A 16,414-nucleotide genomic window follows, 5' to 3' on the forward strand; every position below is an offset into this window, starting at 1 on the left:
ACTATACAAAAGAACCCTTATAAATGGTAAAATCCAGAATTTATTCCATACATGTGAAACCACAATCTTTTTGTGTAAAGCCATTTCTTCTAAAAAAAAAAAAAAAAAGTGCCTGAGCTGCACTGAGCAGAAAATTATTGTAAAATTGAAGATAAATTTTATTTTAAATATATCATATAAAATATATATTTTCTTACCTTGCTCTATTATGCTATTATAAAATCTGAAGAAATGATATTCAATGATACTGAATTTAGAGTCCTGTTTTACCTGCTACAGCTTGTAACATACTAACAAAGAATTCAGCCTTGAATATACTTAATTAGAATTGTCAGAAAAAAATGTACAATACATGTTACTTATTTCAAGCTCTCAGATACAATGGTGACATGGCACATATGAGTACGCGGACAGATTTCCTAAAGTAGAAAAGATACTTATATTAGGGAGATTACTTACCTATCATGGAGATCCATTTCCAATAATAATAAATATAATATAATATAATAATAAAAGCATCCTTTATGTTTATTCTATTGTTATTTCAGACAATACTTTTACAGTTATTTAGTTTTTCCCTTTCAAGTGCAGGCCCTAACTATATTCAAGACCTTCTACTTCAGCCTCATGCTGTTTGAATATGTGAACTCATATGCCTTTCAAGTTGTCCTTCAAGAAGTGACTTCCTTAAAAGAAATGAGAGGGAAGGTACTGTTGTGTTATTGGAACATCTTGGTTCTTTTCCGACTTTGATCACAGATTTGCACTGTCACCTTAGGCAAATCATTTAAGATCTCTGTGCCTTGGTTTCCTCATCTTTAAAATGGGGACAAAATAATAATATAGTTTCATAGAGTTTAAGACCAGAAGGGATCATTAAATCCTGTAGTCTGACCTTCTACATATTACAGACCATAAGCTTCAGAACTCCAGTCCATCAGAGCTGGTATCCTGTCTCCAGCTGTGGCAGATCTCTGATGCTCCAAATTAAGAAAGAAAGTGATTACAATTGTGCATCAGGGGAAATAATTCCTTCCTGACCTCTGCAGGCAACCAGCTGAAGTCTGGAAGCATGGGACTAGATTATAGTGATTAGCATTATAGTCATCAATATTAGTATTCGTTAATATGCACTGGTGGGCCCCATAGTGTGGAACTTGTTCCCCCTTTAATATCCATTTCAATCCCTCTTTCCCCAGTTTAAAAAATAACCTTTAACTTCCCCCAAAAAAGTTTGATTTTAATTTTTTGTTTTAACTCTTCTTAGGTGTGCCTTCTTTTGTTCAGACCCTCTAAAGAAGATTTCTGGTTCAATGTATGTACCTCTTCACACTGTGAATTTTATTTTGGACTGGGATTAGAAGGAGCAGAGGGAATGAAATTCCATGTATCATGAAGAGATCATTATTTCCTTCTTTTTGAGTAAAGATTCACCTTTGCTTCTGTTAGAAGTACAGGAGGAATTTTAATGTTTCATTTTATGGATTAATGAAAGAGGATGGGTTTCAGGTATCTGAGAAAGATTGACAGTACAATTTTCTAAACACCTACTGTGCTCCACTAACAAAATGGTGACCCTGAAATACCCTTGCCCTAGCATCTTCCTCATAATCATCTTGGTACACAGATGACCTATGAGATCACCACAGAAGGAACGAGACTAAGGTGCTGCTGGCAGAAACTGTGCTCTAAGTTAGGATGAGTGTGTCATAAAGACAGTTCACTTTTTTTTATTATTAGACTGAGACTGTGATAGCAGCAAAGAGGATTTTTTCCTCCACCTCAGCATCTGTAAAGTCCCAAACAACAGAACTTTTCCACATGGTCCTTCCCTTAGATACTAAGTTGAGTGTTTCTCATGGCATGGAGTTTTCCCAGCTGCTTTGCCTACATGATTGCTTGGATTCAGTCCATATTGGTAGCCAGATCGATGTCTGAAAGAAACAAATAAAATTTCTTCTACATTTGGGTTTTGGCCACTCACTAAGTTTATGGATGTATCTTGGGAGCTTTAGGTTACAACCTGCAATCTAGAACTTTGCCTTTAACTGGTAAGGAGACTAAGAAGGAAACTTCAGATGTGTTACCGTAGGACACTGCCATGACTTCTTTACAGAGGGGAAATTATCAGAGCCTTTTAAAGGTGTGACAATCAGACTCATGCTCAAGAAGGCATCTTTTGACACTCATCCTTCGCTCCTATTACAGTGGAACTGCTTGTTTTTTTATAAAAAAAATAAAGATTACTAGGATGTTTGTGGTGAGCCAACTTTGGTAAAAGACTATTACAAACCTTTCCATAACCGTTGTTTTTTGCCCTCAGGGGGTTGTGACACCTAGTTTTGCCAGCCGGGCGGCGGGGGGCTGTGAGCAAGCAGCCCGGACCTCCAGCCAGGCGGCAGGGGTTGCCAGCATCCCTGACTCCCGGCTGGGCAGCGAGGCTGTGAGAGCCCGGGCTGGGAGGCAGGGTTACCAGCAGCAGACCGGACTCCAGCTGGGTGGTGGGGGTGTGAGAGTCCCAGCCAGGTGGTGGGGTTGCCAGCAGCAGCCCTGACTCCCGGCCCGGGGCTGTCCGCAGTCCCTACCCCTGTCCAGGCACTGGGGTTGCCAGGAGCAGCCCCAACCCCAAGCCGGGTGGCGAGGCTGCGAGACCCCCAACCGGACAGGGCTGTCAACAGCAGCCCCAACCCCATCTGGGTCAGAAGCCCTGACCCGGCCAGGAGGCGGTTCTTAGAAGACCTGACCCCAGGTACCCCTGACCCTGGCTGCTGGTTACCGCCACAGTTTGTGACCAATATCAATTTCTGCAGCCCAGACCGCCATCAAGTGATGCTGTGATTGAGCCAGTAGCCCGGCCAGGTGCGGGGCTGTGAATGACCTCCCCGCTAGCCCTGCTCCACCTTCAAAGAAAGGGCATCAAATAGAAGTTTGCCCAGTGTGCCATTTTTCCTATGGCCAGCCCTGGGATTCCTGGACCGAGACAACAACATTACAACATTAGAAGGCTTGATTTGAAGAAGTACTTTATTATTTAACAGTCAGAGACACAGGCACATACTTTGTCCTGAAAATAATGACCACTTCTACTGTTAAAACAGCTAAAAGCTGAAAGTATCTGGGGTCTTTCATAAAACACGGTTTTACCAGCATTGTTAGGTCTGGTATTGAAAAACCGCAATGCATCATTTGCTGTGAAGTTTTGTCTGCTGAATCAATGAAACCATGCAAACTGCAGCGACATCTTGAAACTAGACATCCTGAGCATAAAAATCAAAATATGGATTTTTTCAAACACAGAGAAGAAGCAACAAAAAAAGCCAGGTTTGATGCAGATGGAAGTTTCCGACATCAAATGTCCTCAGCTGTGGATGCCTCTTATGCTGTGTTGCTACGAACTGCCCATACCAAAACGCCGAATACAATAGGTGAGGAGCTTATTCTGCCAGCATGCAGCACTTATGCTTGGCAATTATACTGCCAAAAAGCTTAATATTCTTTCCATGTCAAATGATACTGTGAAACGCAGAATATGTGAGATGTCTGAAGATATCAAAAAACAAGTTGTGCACGAAATTAAACATTCTGCTTTCAGCATGTTCAGCCTGCGACGTGATGAAATTACTCATGTTATTAACTATGCACAATTTATAGCATTTGTACGGTATGTTAATACTGGGGATGTTAAGGATGATTTCTTATTCTGTGAACAACTTGAAACAACCACAACAGCACAGGCCATTTTTTGAAAGCAATGGCATTGAGTGGAAAAATCTTTGTGGTATCTGTATCGACGGTGCTCCAACTATAATGGGGTGCGTGGTCTGGCTTTCAGTAGAAGATAAAGTGCGTGTCACCTAATGTGATTGTTACTCATTGTGGAATCCAACATCAAGTCCTAGCCGCTAAGACATTGCCGATGTGCCTGAATGCTGTGATGGATGTTGTTATACAAGCAGTAAACTACATTAAAGTGCATGCTCTGAATAGTCATCTCTTTCGAAAGCTCTGCAACGAAATGGGTGGTAAATACGTTGTGCTTTTCCACACTCAAGTCTGATGGCTTTCTAGAGGACATTCATTAAAGCGTGTTTTTATACTTCGTGAAGAGATGGTGGAGTTTTTCCTGCGAAAGGACAAACAAGAGCTGAACAAAAAGTTCAGTGACAAGAAATGTCTTCTCTGCTTGGCATTCCTAGTTGATATCTTTCATAGCCTTAATGACCTCAATCTATCACTTCAGGGGAAAAGTTCAACATTAATAGATCTGACTAATAAAATCAGAGCTTTCCAGATGAAGTTGGATTTGTGGTGCAGGAAGTTGGACACAGACAGATATGGCATGTTTCTGACACTTTCCTCATTCAGCGAGGAGGAGGAAGTCAACATTGAAAGTGCTCTCAAGTCAGCTATCAGTGAACATCTGAGACCCCTTCATGAAGAGTTCTCGCGCTACTTCCGGGCGCTACCAGAAGCACTTCATTCCTTGGTGAAGAACCCTTTTAGTATGACAACAGAGCAGTTACCTACTGAGGATATTCACACACAGGAACAGTTTATCAACATGATCAATGATGAAGAAATGAAAGCAAAATTCACACAGCTGCCTCCAAACCAGTTCTGGTGTTCAGTTGCAAGTGAATACCCACTGGTGTATGAAATGACCCTGAGAGTCTTTCTGCCGTTTCCCACTACCTACGAATGCAAGAGTGAATTATCCTGCCTTCTCACAATAAAGACAAAATCTTGAAATCAGCTTGATGTGAAGGATGACATCAGATGCGCCCTTTCTAAAACAATGCCAAGAATAAAACTTCTTGTGTCAAATAAACAGCATCATCCATCTCACTGATTTTTGGCTGCTTCTGGTGATTAATTGCCATCAAGTATTAAAATAAAATTCTACTTAAAAATAACTTATACTTATAACAATAATTTGATAAAATGTGTTTTGGTCTTAATTTAAAAGCAGTGAGAAAAGGTAAATTCATTCTAAGCAATAGCGTTTAAATTTAGCATTGAACATAGTGTTAAATATAAAAAATGTTTTTTTAATTTCAAAGGAGGGTCACACTCAAAGGCTTGCTCTGTGAAAGGGGTCACAAATACAAAAAGTTTGAGAACCACTGCTTTAGAGGGTACAAAGTATTTTCGACCAACCCACTTAGCAGTGGGCTGGAGGGAGGCAGGCGTTTGTCATAGCGCTTTGATGGAACGCGTAATGGCCTCATTTAATGATAAGGCTACCCTAGTCTGGCCTGAGGATGCCAAGATATCCACTAAAGCTGGGATTGTCTCCTCTATCTCCTTGATTTTCAATCCGAGGTTTTGGACCAGCCTCTGCAGGAGTTCTTGGTGCGACTTATAGTCCATCCTGCATTGGCTCTAGTGATGTGCCCACTGCAGCCTCGCCAGGTGAGGAGGACAATATGGTCCTAGGTACTTCTGGGTCCTGTGCCTCTTGTTGGGCCAGTGTATTGCCCTCCGGCGTGTCCCAGGGGACCAATTTCTCCACCCCAATCACTGAGCCCTTTCCTGAGGGGGACGGGAGGAGTGCTCTGCCTTCAGAAGGCATCGATTGGGAGTGTCCTGCCTATGAGCCACATGAGAAGACAAAGCGTTCGAGCAACTGCCATGGATGGAAAGAAGGAACTGAGGGAGCAATGGAGCAGCAGAGCCATAAAGGCACCATTCCAGGGGGCACCAGAGCCAACCCAAACAATACCTCTGGGGAAAAAGCTGGAATGGACATGAGCAAGCACCTGAAGAACATCTGGAGTCCTCTGCTCCTCCTCTCTCCTTTGAGTCTGGTTTTAGGCCAGTGTATGGTATGGAAACAGTGTTAGTCTCACTTGTCAATGATATCCTGATGAGGTATGTATGCTGACATCCTCATCCCCTGACTTCTGGAGTCTTGCAGAGACAGAAAGAGTCATACTTGAATAGAGTCAAGCAAAATATCGGGGGAGCTGTAATGTTCTACACGCAGTCACTTTTCTTGCTCAATGTGTATGGAATTTTGCCATGCGAAAAGTGAAACCATTTAGGTTGCAAGACTATGATATGCTGATGAAACTGAGTTCTGGTACATCAAGTCTAGATGGTACAGCAATGTAGGTTTCCTCATGCCTGGCCATGACTGGAGCTTGGATGACATCTAGTTGGCTGAACCCCAATCTGGATAAGTCAGAGGTGATGTTAGTTAGCTGGGAGAAGCAACTAGAGGAAATAATAATATTTAGAGATGGGGGGATGACATCAACCCTCCTTTTGTTACTAAAATTGCACTATAAAAAGTCTGTAAACTACTTAGTCCCCAACAAACAAGGGGTTAAGTCCAGCTTCACTTTCTCTTCCCTCCCTGCCTCCCTTTGCATACGTGTTCCATTTAGCTTCTGGGAGATACAGAGAAGACAGGATAATGATTGAAAGGCAAGACTCACACTTTAGGCTCTGAGGACAAGGTTGATCTCCTTTGATGATCCTTGCATCTCCAAGGATGGTGAAATTATTGTTTGTGCTTTTTTGGCGTATGCTACCTTATTGCGATTTAGGACTATAAAGATTCTCTACTGCTTACCAGAGTTTACTGACTGTTGCTGTGCTTCATTTCTGTTGAGCCATCTCAACTGTTTGTGGGGTCCTCTTGCTGCTGCTGAACTGATTTGCTTATCCATGTGATGAAGAGGTTGCAACCATCCTTTTAGGATGTAGATATCCCCCCCACCTCAGTTATCATATCACCCCACACCTTTATCATATCCAGCCTGATTACTGCTTGATATGATACCTTTTAGAGACTACTTGAGAAACTTAGTTTGTACTGAATGTGTGTGGTGTGCCCACTTACTGAATGACAGATCACACATTAAGCCTATCACATCTATCCATCCTAGTCTGCAGTGACTTCCAGACTTTTTCTGGGTGTACCTCAAGATATTGTTTTTCACTTAGAAAATCTTTTATGGTTTTGACTGCTAGCCTACTTTTTTCAGTAGCTGGGATCAGCTGGCATGCTCAAGATGACAGTGTCTAGATTTTTACAGCTGGAATCTCATGGCAGGGAATCTTTTATGAGGGGTTCTCAACTCTTAAATTTCCCTCTATCCCTTATCTGAGAGGCATAGAGTCTCTTGACCTTCAGGGCATATTACAAAGACTATCTGTTCACGCTGGCTTTCTTTAAGAACGGTGGAGACTGACTGATGATAGTCTCAGTTTTTATGGATTAGAGAATGTTTGTGCTATTGACAATGTATCAACTGAGGTTTATTGGTTTATTTTGTAATGTTTTTAAATATTGTGTGTTCATATGCCTAGAATCTGATAGGTTCATTTGTATGAATCAAAAATAAATACATACATTAAATCAAACGATGCCCCATGTATGCATTTCGTGGCCTCCAATAACAGATACACAGTCCATACTGATTGTCATATATGGCAAGACAACCTGACTTTTGGGGAACGACAACAGGAAACAAGTGGGAAATGCTCAGTGCACCGCCCAAGATCTTAACATGGGGTGGTGAGTTAAATCCTTCAGCTGGCAGGGGAATTTTAAAAACAGCCATATGACTCAAAGACATCTGGGCTTACTGCTCATTGACTGTCAGAATGGTAGCAGGAAATAAATAAATAAATAAATATTTGTAGAAATTAAAGTTTGTGAAGTGCTACATCAAGTATCTGGCTAATCCTCACAACACCCTTGTAAATTAAGTACTAGGGAAGCTCTGGTGGAGAGGTTAAGCAATTTGCATAGTGCATTTAAAATTTGGTAGTCCAGGGCCCATTAGGCCAGACAGAACCTACCTCCCACCAAAAAAAAAAAAAGGCATCTGGAAATCGGGAACCCAACTATACTCCTGTATGTGGGATGAGGAGTCCTTAACTGCCCATACAAGGTCATTAAAAAAAAAAAGAGAGAGAGAGAGAGAGTTACATACCCATGAGCTGGCTGGGTTCTGTCCATCTCTCCTTCTAGGAACCATCTACAGTAGTAACTATATAATTGCCATGTTCATTACTGTTGTTATAGACATGCAACAATTCCTGCAAGCTATGTAGCTTCAGTGGAGGGGAGGGAAGGAGGACAAATTTATGAGAGAAAAGAGTCAAGTATGAGAAGTGGGGCACACATTCCCCTTCTCTCTTCTAAGATGCTCTGCAGCTATCTGGCACACAGGATTTTTGGACCTCTGCAGCAAATAACTTTATTCCAACATAGGTGGAACCAAACTCTACAGCAAGCACAGCTCCAAATGGATTTTGAAAGGGTTTGTTTACCTACCTCATTAAGGGCATTGTGAAGATCAGTCTGTAAATATTTCTAAAGTGATTTAAATATGTAGAATCAAACCGAACTTTTAATTACAATAAATCAGGAGTAATTCAACTGCCTTGTGTGGAGTTACTCCAGGCATATCTTCAATATCATAGCAGTACTAATTTCATAAAATGCTATATAATTTTTAAGTATTTAGTTTTAAAAGGCCAATTATATTGTTTGCCAAATAGGGTCCCCAATATTTATGTCTCTATGCCATTTGCCAGCCACAACTACAGCAAAATGATATGGCATTTTATGTTCCATTGGTAGGATGCTTTTCATTAGGAAATTTAACTATGTGAATCTCTCTTTTATATGTGGGAGTCTTGTGTCTAAATTGAGACATGCAACACACTGAAAATTTAGCTCTCAGAATGCAAAACGTAGAAGCAAGGAGATTGATATAGAGACTTGACTGAACACAACATGCACAGCTAAAAGACAGAAACTTTGCAAAGATGAGAATATTTGATTCCTTTGTCTATGCTATAAATAAATATGATGTACATGAAATCCAGCACATGTAACAGATGTTGTTAATGACAACTTTGTTCCATGTGGCATAAGAAAAATTCTCAAAGGGACTCTGCCAAGATTTGTATGCCCACAATTTGACCTCTCTTTTTATTCTTATACTGACTTGCCACATGTCTGTAATTCTATATCCTTTTTCCAAACAAATACTTCAATGCTTCTTTTCTAATGAAAAAAAATGACAATAGCCTAGCACTGGCAGAAATATAGTTGAATTGCTGGGTAAGGATCACTCTGCTTGTGAAACAGGGACAAAAACATTATTTGTTAATAACAACTACATTAACTGGAAGAGAATTATAAGGCTTAATTATTAGTGTCTGTGAAGTGCTTTGAGATCCTTTGATAAATAGTGATTTTTAAAGTGCAAAATATTATTAATGAGAAAAGTTATAATAACGGTCTCTACAGATGCTGCAATAGAGGAAAATATTTTAAACATAAATGAGAAATTGGTAAGGAAAGTAACTTCAGTTAAGAATTTCCAGATAGTTAATTATGACCGATGATGATGAGGAAAACAGACAAAATTGTAAAGATATTCTGTGCATCCTTTTAAGTTTTACAGATTTCAGAATAACCAAAATATACAGTATTTTCTATTACTGTATTCTCAATCTTCCATTCAAAAAGCTTTCAAAATGCTATTGTTATTACTGCTAATCTAAATTATATACTCCCAAATCATGAAGGGCATTTAGAAGGCGGAGATGCGGAGGGGAAAATCAGAGAGTGTCCTCTGGGAATCAATCCATTGTAAGAGACTGTGCAATTCTGTTTGCTCCATTATGTTCACACAGAATAGCCCCTGTGCCCTCCACTTACTACACAAATGCATTTGAAAAATAAGCCATTGTGCATATTGTATCTTATACATAATAAATAAGAAGGGTAATTTGTTTGGCAGCATCTTTATAATGACTAATGCAAAACCGATAGAAATTGTTTAGTCTTCATAGTATCACATAAGTAAGAGATGAAAAAGCCATTAGATTAGATATTAGCATATTATCCCATGTTTTATCAAAAGTAATTGTGGATGCCCCAAGTAATGGGACTACCAACCCACTTATCTTGTCTTTATGAAATCTATATATGAACATTATATAAAATATCAGAGGACTGATATTGATTCAAAGAGAAATGTTTAGATTATGACATAACAAACAAAGCTAAGACCAGGTGAAAAATATCTGATGTCCTCCAATATTTAGGCATAATGTGACAAATTAAATCAGCTGAATGTCAACCACGGTTGGGTTTAGATACTGGATAACAGAGGACTGGGACAATACTTGCTCTTACTAAATACAGGCAAAAGTTTTCTTTCACTCCAAAGGCCATGTGGCAGAAGCTCAGGGGGGTAATAAAGTCAAAATGGCATTCTTACTTACTCACGGTTGAGCAGGGTGCTAATTCTGATTCACCCTGAAGTACTGGGAGCACCACATATTGCTCCTTCAGTGTGGCGTTAGGTCCTGATGCACTTCTAGAAGTACTGTTCTCTCCACTGTACATAGAGGCACCAGTTCAGCAAAGCATTAAAGCCCAAATTTAAGTTCATCCCTCTTTAGCAATGTACATAAGCATGTGTTGCTGAATAGAGAGACTTAATTAAGCACGACTGAAGTTCAGCAAAACACTAAGTATTTGCTTAATTAGGGCCACAGTAAGGAATGAAATGTCGAAAACAGAGTGCGTCAGAGCTCACCCTGATGGAATAAGAAGTCTGAGGAGCTGTCAGTACTGCTGGAGCATTGAGGGATGACCAGGCCACTGGTGTGGAGTGAACCAAGGAAGGGCAGATAGACAGTGATGGGTCAGAGACCAACAGGGTTGGGAGGTCTGCAAAGGGATGAAGACAAGAGTGAGGTAATTGGAAGGTTTGCTTGGGCATATCAAAGGGAAAGTACAAGTTGTAGATATGACAAGCGAGGCTTGAGAGCAGAGTACTACCATTCCCCCCCCCCCATCCTTATCTGTAGCTTTCCGCACGGTTATTGATTTCTTTCACAGTCTCAATGATTATACAGAGCAGGGATCAGAAACAGCTGGTGCATGCCCATCCAACATACCAGCGCCTCTCTGAACCTACTATCATGTTCTCAAGAATCTCAGCTTACATAAAAAAAAACAAAAAAGTTAAGTCCTTAGCTGTTATAAAGAATATGTGAATCATGCTGATAAATTCAAACTGGAACAGGTGCAGAGAAGGGCTACTAGAATGATCAGAGGAATGGAAAACCAACCTTATGAGAGGAGACCCAGAGAGCTTTGCTTGTTTAGCCTAATCAGACAAAGCCTAAGGGAGATATGATTGCTCTCTATAAACACATCAGTGGGATAAATACCAGGGAGGGAGAGGAGTTATTTAAATTAAGCACCAATGTTGACGGAAGAACAAATGAATATAAACTGGCCACCAACAAGTTTAGACTTGAAATTAGATGAAGGTTTCTAACCATCAGAGGAGTGAAATTCTGGAACAGCCTTCCATGGTGAGCAGTGGGGGCAAAAAAACTAACTGGCTTCAATACTGAGCTTGATAAGTTTATGGAGAGGTTGGCATGATGAAACTGCCTACAATGACATGTAGCCAATCTGTGACTACTAGCAGCAAATATCCCCAACGGCCAGTGATGGGATACTCCAAGTTACCACAGAGAATTCTTTCCCAGGTATTTGGCTGTTGGGTCTTGCTGAAATGCTCAGGGTCCAACTGACCACCATATGTGGGGTCGGGAAATTTGGCAGAGACCTGGGCGGAGGAGGAAATTGCCTTTCTGGGCAGCATGGGGCACACATCAATTGCAGGTTTAAACTCATGTAAATGGTGGATTCTCTGTAACTTGACATCTTTAAATCATGATTTGAGGACTTCAGTAACCCAGCCAGAGGTTGTGTCTATTACAGGAGTGCGTGGGCGAGATTCTGTGGCCTGCAATATGCAGGAGGTCAGATGAGATGATCATAAATGGTCCCTTCTGACCTCAAAGTCTATGAGTCTAAAACTGATAAAGAGGTGTCTATGTGAGATTCTAGTGCCTACAACAACTCAGGAAGATGAACTACCTCAATTCTTTCAGTGAGACACAAACTCAGATGCACAGTGATAATTTAATTTAAAAATATAAAAGTGGTGACTCATTTTGGTGCTGTCAAGGGGGGAATTTGGGAGATACCACTATTTATTTTCCCCTGCAATCTAGAAAGAGTATACAAACCCCAAAGAGGAAGAGCCAAACTCAAGGAGCCTAGTGGAGTGCAGAAAGCATGTATGATCATATTCTGAATTCAAGTATAGTCTACTGTGAGCAGCATCTCATTTGGTGATTCATTAGGTGGAGTTTATTTTGTGGTTGGATCTTGGAAAAAGTACCACCACTTTTTTTTAATTTCTAATCTAATCCCTATGACAATGCCATTTTTTGTACATTAATGTCTTATTTAGTGAATTTGGTTCTCTTGGAAGCAAACTAGAAACAACTCTAGCGAAAGCACGCTTTCATGTACTACTTTGTCCCTGCACCACTCTCATGACCAACATACTTGCAGTCCTAATCCTGACCACCAACTGTTTTGTAATGGGATGGTCAGAAGGGAGCAGAATAAGGCAAATAAATTAAACTTACCTTTTATCCTACGCAGTTTAGCACACTGAAAAAATGGGGACCAGACCAATACAAATTCGTATTGATATGGAGAATTTGAATATAAATTCCAGCAGAGAAAAGATAGTGCACCAAATCTGTGTGCGACTTTTCTTTATTTCTTCGCTAAAGCAGAAATAATTGCTATTATTACTAAATAATTACTAAATAATTACTAAATTAGTAATTACTAAATAATTACTAAATTATACTATAAATACTATAATACTAAATTATTATTTATTATTTATTATAAATAAATAATATTATAAATACTAATTACTAAATAATTACTAAATAATTACTAAATAAAGCTGATTTTTAAAAAGACCACATTTTCAAAAGTGGCCTTAGAAACTGACCTAAGGTACTGCAGGTCCGCTTTTTGACATCTAAGAGTTTTTCTCCATATATAACTCAAAATGTTGCATCCTATTCAGGCAGCTGTACATTAACTACATGAGCTGTACATCCAAATGCAATCTGTAAGCACAAAAGTAAGTTTTTGTGCATTCAAATATAAAAAATGGAATAGGAAATTTTAGAAGCCAGATCAATGCACTTTTGAAAATATGATCCAGTCTACCTTAGACATTCTGAAGGATAATATGAAGATATAACTACAGAGTGCATACACTGTAACTGTTTCATCAACCTTTATAAACAACTCTATGCACAGGTCAGGCAGTAACTTGTTCAAAATATAAATAAGGTAAGAATGAAAATCAGCAAAATAAAGCACTAAGATCACCCCTGGTATTATTCTACTGAAGTTAATAGAGCTACTCCAGGGAATAATTTTGTCCAGTATGTCCACATTAGAACTAATGACCTAGAAAGTAGCTTTATAAAATAAAACCATTTTTGATTACCGCAAATCTTAAATATTGGGGCTAGTTTTTGCATTCTTTTAACTCAAAATATTTACAAATGAGATTTTTTTTTCATCTTCAAAAATTGTGCTCCCTATCAGAGACTGTGTATGGTTTCAACAGGCAGACAACTCCTACAACTAAGATATATATTGGTGAAAACCAACATTTATAATAGAAAAGCTAGCACACTCTCAACATTCACATACAGAAATAAGACTTTGCTGATGTAACGATATCTTGTAATAAGTTTATTAAGAGATAAACTGTGGCTGTAAGCCAGTTTCAGGAGAGGGCAATGAGACGGTGCACCACTCTATCAGATGCTCCTGGAGCTGTACTGCCTCTGAGGGCATAGCAGCATGGCAGCTGCAGCAACAACCTTTCAAAGAGTTCAGTTTGGGTTTCCCAGCATGTGTGAGGATTAGGGCTGTAGCTATGCCTTACCTGTTTCCTAGGAAGTGGCTAGTGCTGTAGCAGCCAGTAGGTGGGAGCAGAACTTGGACCCCAAATTCAGGAACTGGTATTGTGCTAGGTCCACGCACAGGTGCACAAAAGAAAGATTCCTTGTGTCACCCCCACCTCCTCTTTATGTCCTCATGTAGGGAGGGCCCTGCAGAATCTAACGCTAAGGACTGTTAGACCTCCTTTTGTTCCACTGAAGCCAATGGGAGATTTCTCACTGATGTTAGCAGGAGCAGGATAGGCTTAACTTCACAGTACTACATAAGACAGTATATGGATTTATTAAGATAGGGATACTATCCTTTCTTTCACAGTTTATCACTGTGATGATACTGTAGGAATAGGCCAGCAGCTTGATAGATGAAAGCAAAATTAAAAATACTTTCAAAATAATGAGAAAAATGTGCATTGCTTAGTTCTTTGTTCTGTTGGCATGAATAGCTTAGCTACAACTAAAGTTTTTACTTAATTACTGAACAATCTGCTCATATACACAGTGCAGTAAACTTATGTTAGCCTTATTTTTTCATTTGTTACTAAGACTACATCAGATCATTAAAACATGCATAGAAGACAAGCATTAAATCAGCTACCAAAGAACAAGATGTGAAATTTCCACATGAACAAGTATTTTCATTTGAAATACATATATCTACTTTAAGTCAGTGGCTCTCAAGCTTTTCACACTACTGTATCCCTTTCAGGAGTCTGATTTGTCATGAGTACCCCCAAGTTTCTCCTCATTTAAATACTCCTTGCTTACAAAATCAGATACAAAAATACAAAACTGTCACAGCACACTATTACTGAAAAATTGCTTACTTTCTAATTTTTACCATATAATTATAAAATAAATCAACTGGAATATAAATATTGTATTTACATTTCAGTGTATAGTATATAGAGCAGTATAAACAAATCATTGTATGAAATTTTAGTTTGAACTGAGTGCACTAGTGCTTTTTATGTAGCCGTTTATAAAACAAGGCAAAAATCTAGATGAGTTGATGTACGCCCTGGAAGACCTCTGCGTATCCCCAGGGGTTTGCATACCCTTTGTTGAGAACCACTGCTTTAAGTCACAACATAGAAAAACCTAGGAAAGTGCTCATTCCTTTGCTAAGTAAATCATAATTGGCACACTTTAAGAGAACAACTCTCACAAAGATAAAATGCAAAATTAATAGTCTTGCAACCCCATTACAAATACATACGTATGAAAAAATTACTTGCTGCAAAGCTTGCTCAAACTACAGCATCTATCATCAAGTAAGTTGGAGTAAGAAGTATTTTTGGGTTCGTTTGTTTTTTTTTAAAATGATGTCAGCCCTTGTAATGTCAAACAAAGAATGCACCACAAAGCTAAGCGTTCAAGGACTGCTAATCAAATTCAGAAACAGGCCTCTTTATGTGCATAGTACTGCAGCAATATACTAACGTTTCTCACAATACAGTGCAACAAAGACACATAGCTATGAAATGGAGAAGCAAGCTAATGTGCAAATCCTTGTTTCATACACACTGCTAGAGCACTGCAGTTTATGAGTCACCCACAAATTCTGTAGACTAAATACACTATTAAATATGTTAAAGCCTGTGGTTTCTGCAACAATGAATGCTAACAGCACCATGATATCCATAAAACATCTCACACAAACAACTGCAGTGACCGAGCAACACTGTATTGACTAATACTTACAGCATCAAATGAGTAGACTGGACAAACCACTGTATTTAGCTATTTCTTCATAAGCTGCTTCCATTTTTTCCATTGATTGCTGGTGTTTGATGGCATCTGGAATTCAAAATGATATTATCCCTCTTCCCCCTTTTGTAAAATCAGCAGATTTCAGCATGCTGCATGAATACTGCTGCAGCCTCAGTGTAGCCAAACAAGTTTAATGCAGCAGAAGCTTTAGCTCTTCCTTCCCAGCTCTCTCTCTTTTTTTTTTTTTTTTTTTTTAAAGAGATATGGTCCTGAGTAGTCTCAGATTTCAACAGCAAAGAAAAATGGCAGGTTTAGTTTTTTTTTAATTATCTGTTGCATAAAGTAAAATAAAAGAGAGGATGCCACATCAAAATTTAATATTTTAAAAAATCACTGACAAGAAAGAAGTCTATTAGAAATATCTCCATTTGCATTACCTGATCAGATAGTAAGGGTTTTTTTTTTAAATCAAAATGACTTTTCACCTTTTATGCTGTTTGTTCACTTTTTGCATTTCTCTCAGCTTGTGAAATGAAACTAATCTTTTTCTCTTTTTGCCTGTCTTATGCTTGCACAATTCAGTTGTTTGACAATGCTTATATTATAAAAAGCACAGGTTTTCAGTGGGATTTTTTCAAATCATGAAAACTTCTCTCTTCAGAGTAGCTTTTGTAAACCTCTTTGCTATTCCACTCCTAGTTCTCTCATTTAAGAACTGTATGTGATTTTACGCTCTTCAAATGGTTATTTAGATTAATTTCTTATGTTGACAAAATTACGGATCTCTATTGGAAGCCTAAGTATTAAACTTGTTTATCAGTAGTGTCCTGAATTTCGTTCTTCTTTTCCAAGTTGA

At 39.0% G+C, this 16,414-nt stretch overlaps 1 protein-coding gene and 1 pseudogene across 1 annotated transcript in view; one reads left to right on the forward strand and one right to left on the reverse strand.

The window, feature by feature from the left end:
- SACS (sacsin molecular chaperone) overlaps positions 1–15,668 on the reverse strand; it is a 118,616-nt gene extending 102,948 nt beyond the window's left edge. Inside the window, exon 1 of the mRNA XM_067562873.1 lies at positions 15,550–15,668. The gene's annotated coding sequence lies outside the window, so the exon portion shown is untranslated. The remainder of the gene's footprint in view (positions 1–15,549) is intronic.
- Positions 3,459–4,747, forward strand: LOC137163147 (zinc finger BED domain-containing protein 5-like; annotated as a pseudogene).
- Positions 15,669–16,414: the final 746 nt, after the last annotated feature.

This window comes from Emydura macquarii, unplaced genomic scaffold, assembly GCF_026122565.2.
Source record: "Emydura macquarii macquarii isolate MOO-44397 ecotype Brisbane River unplaced genomic scaffold, CSIRO-AGI_Emac_v2 contig_2473, whole genome shotgun sequence".
Lineage (NCBI taxonomy): Eukaryota > Metazoa > Chordata > Testudines > Chelidae > Emydura > Emydura macquarii.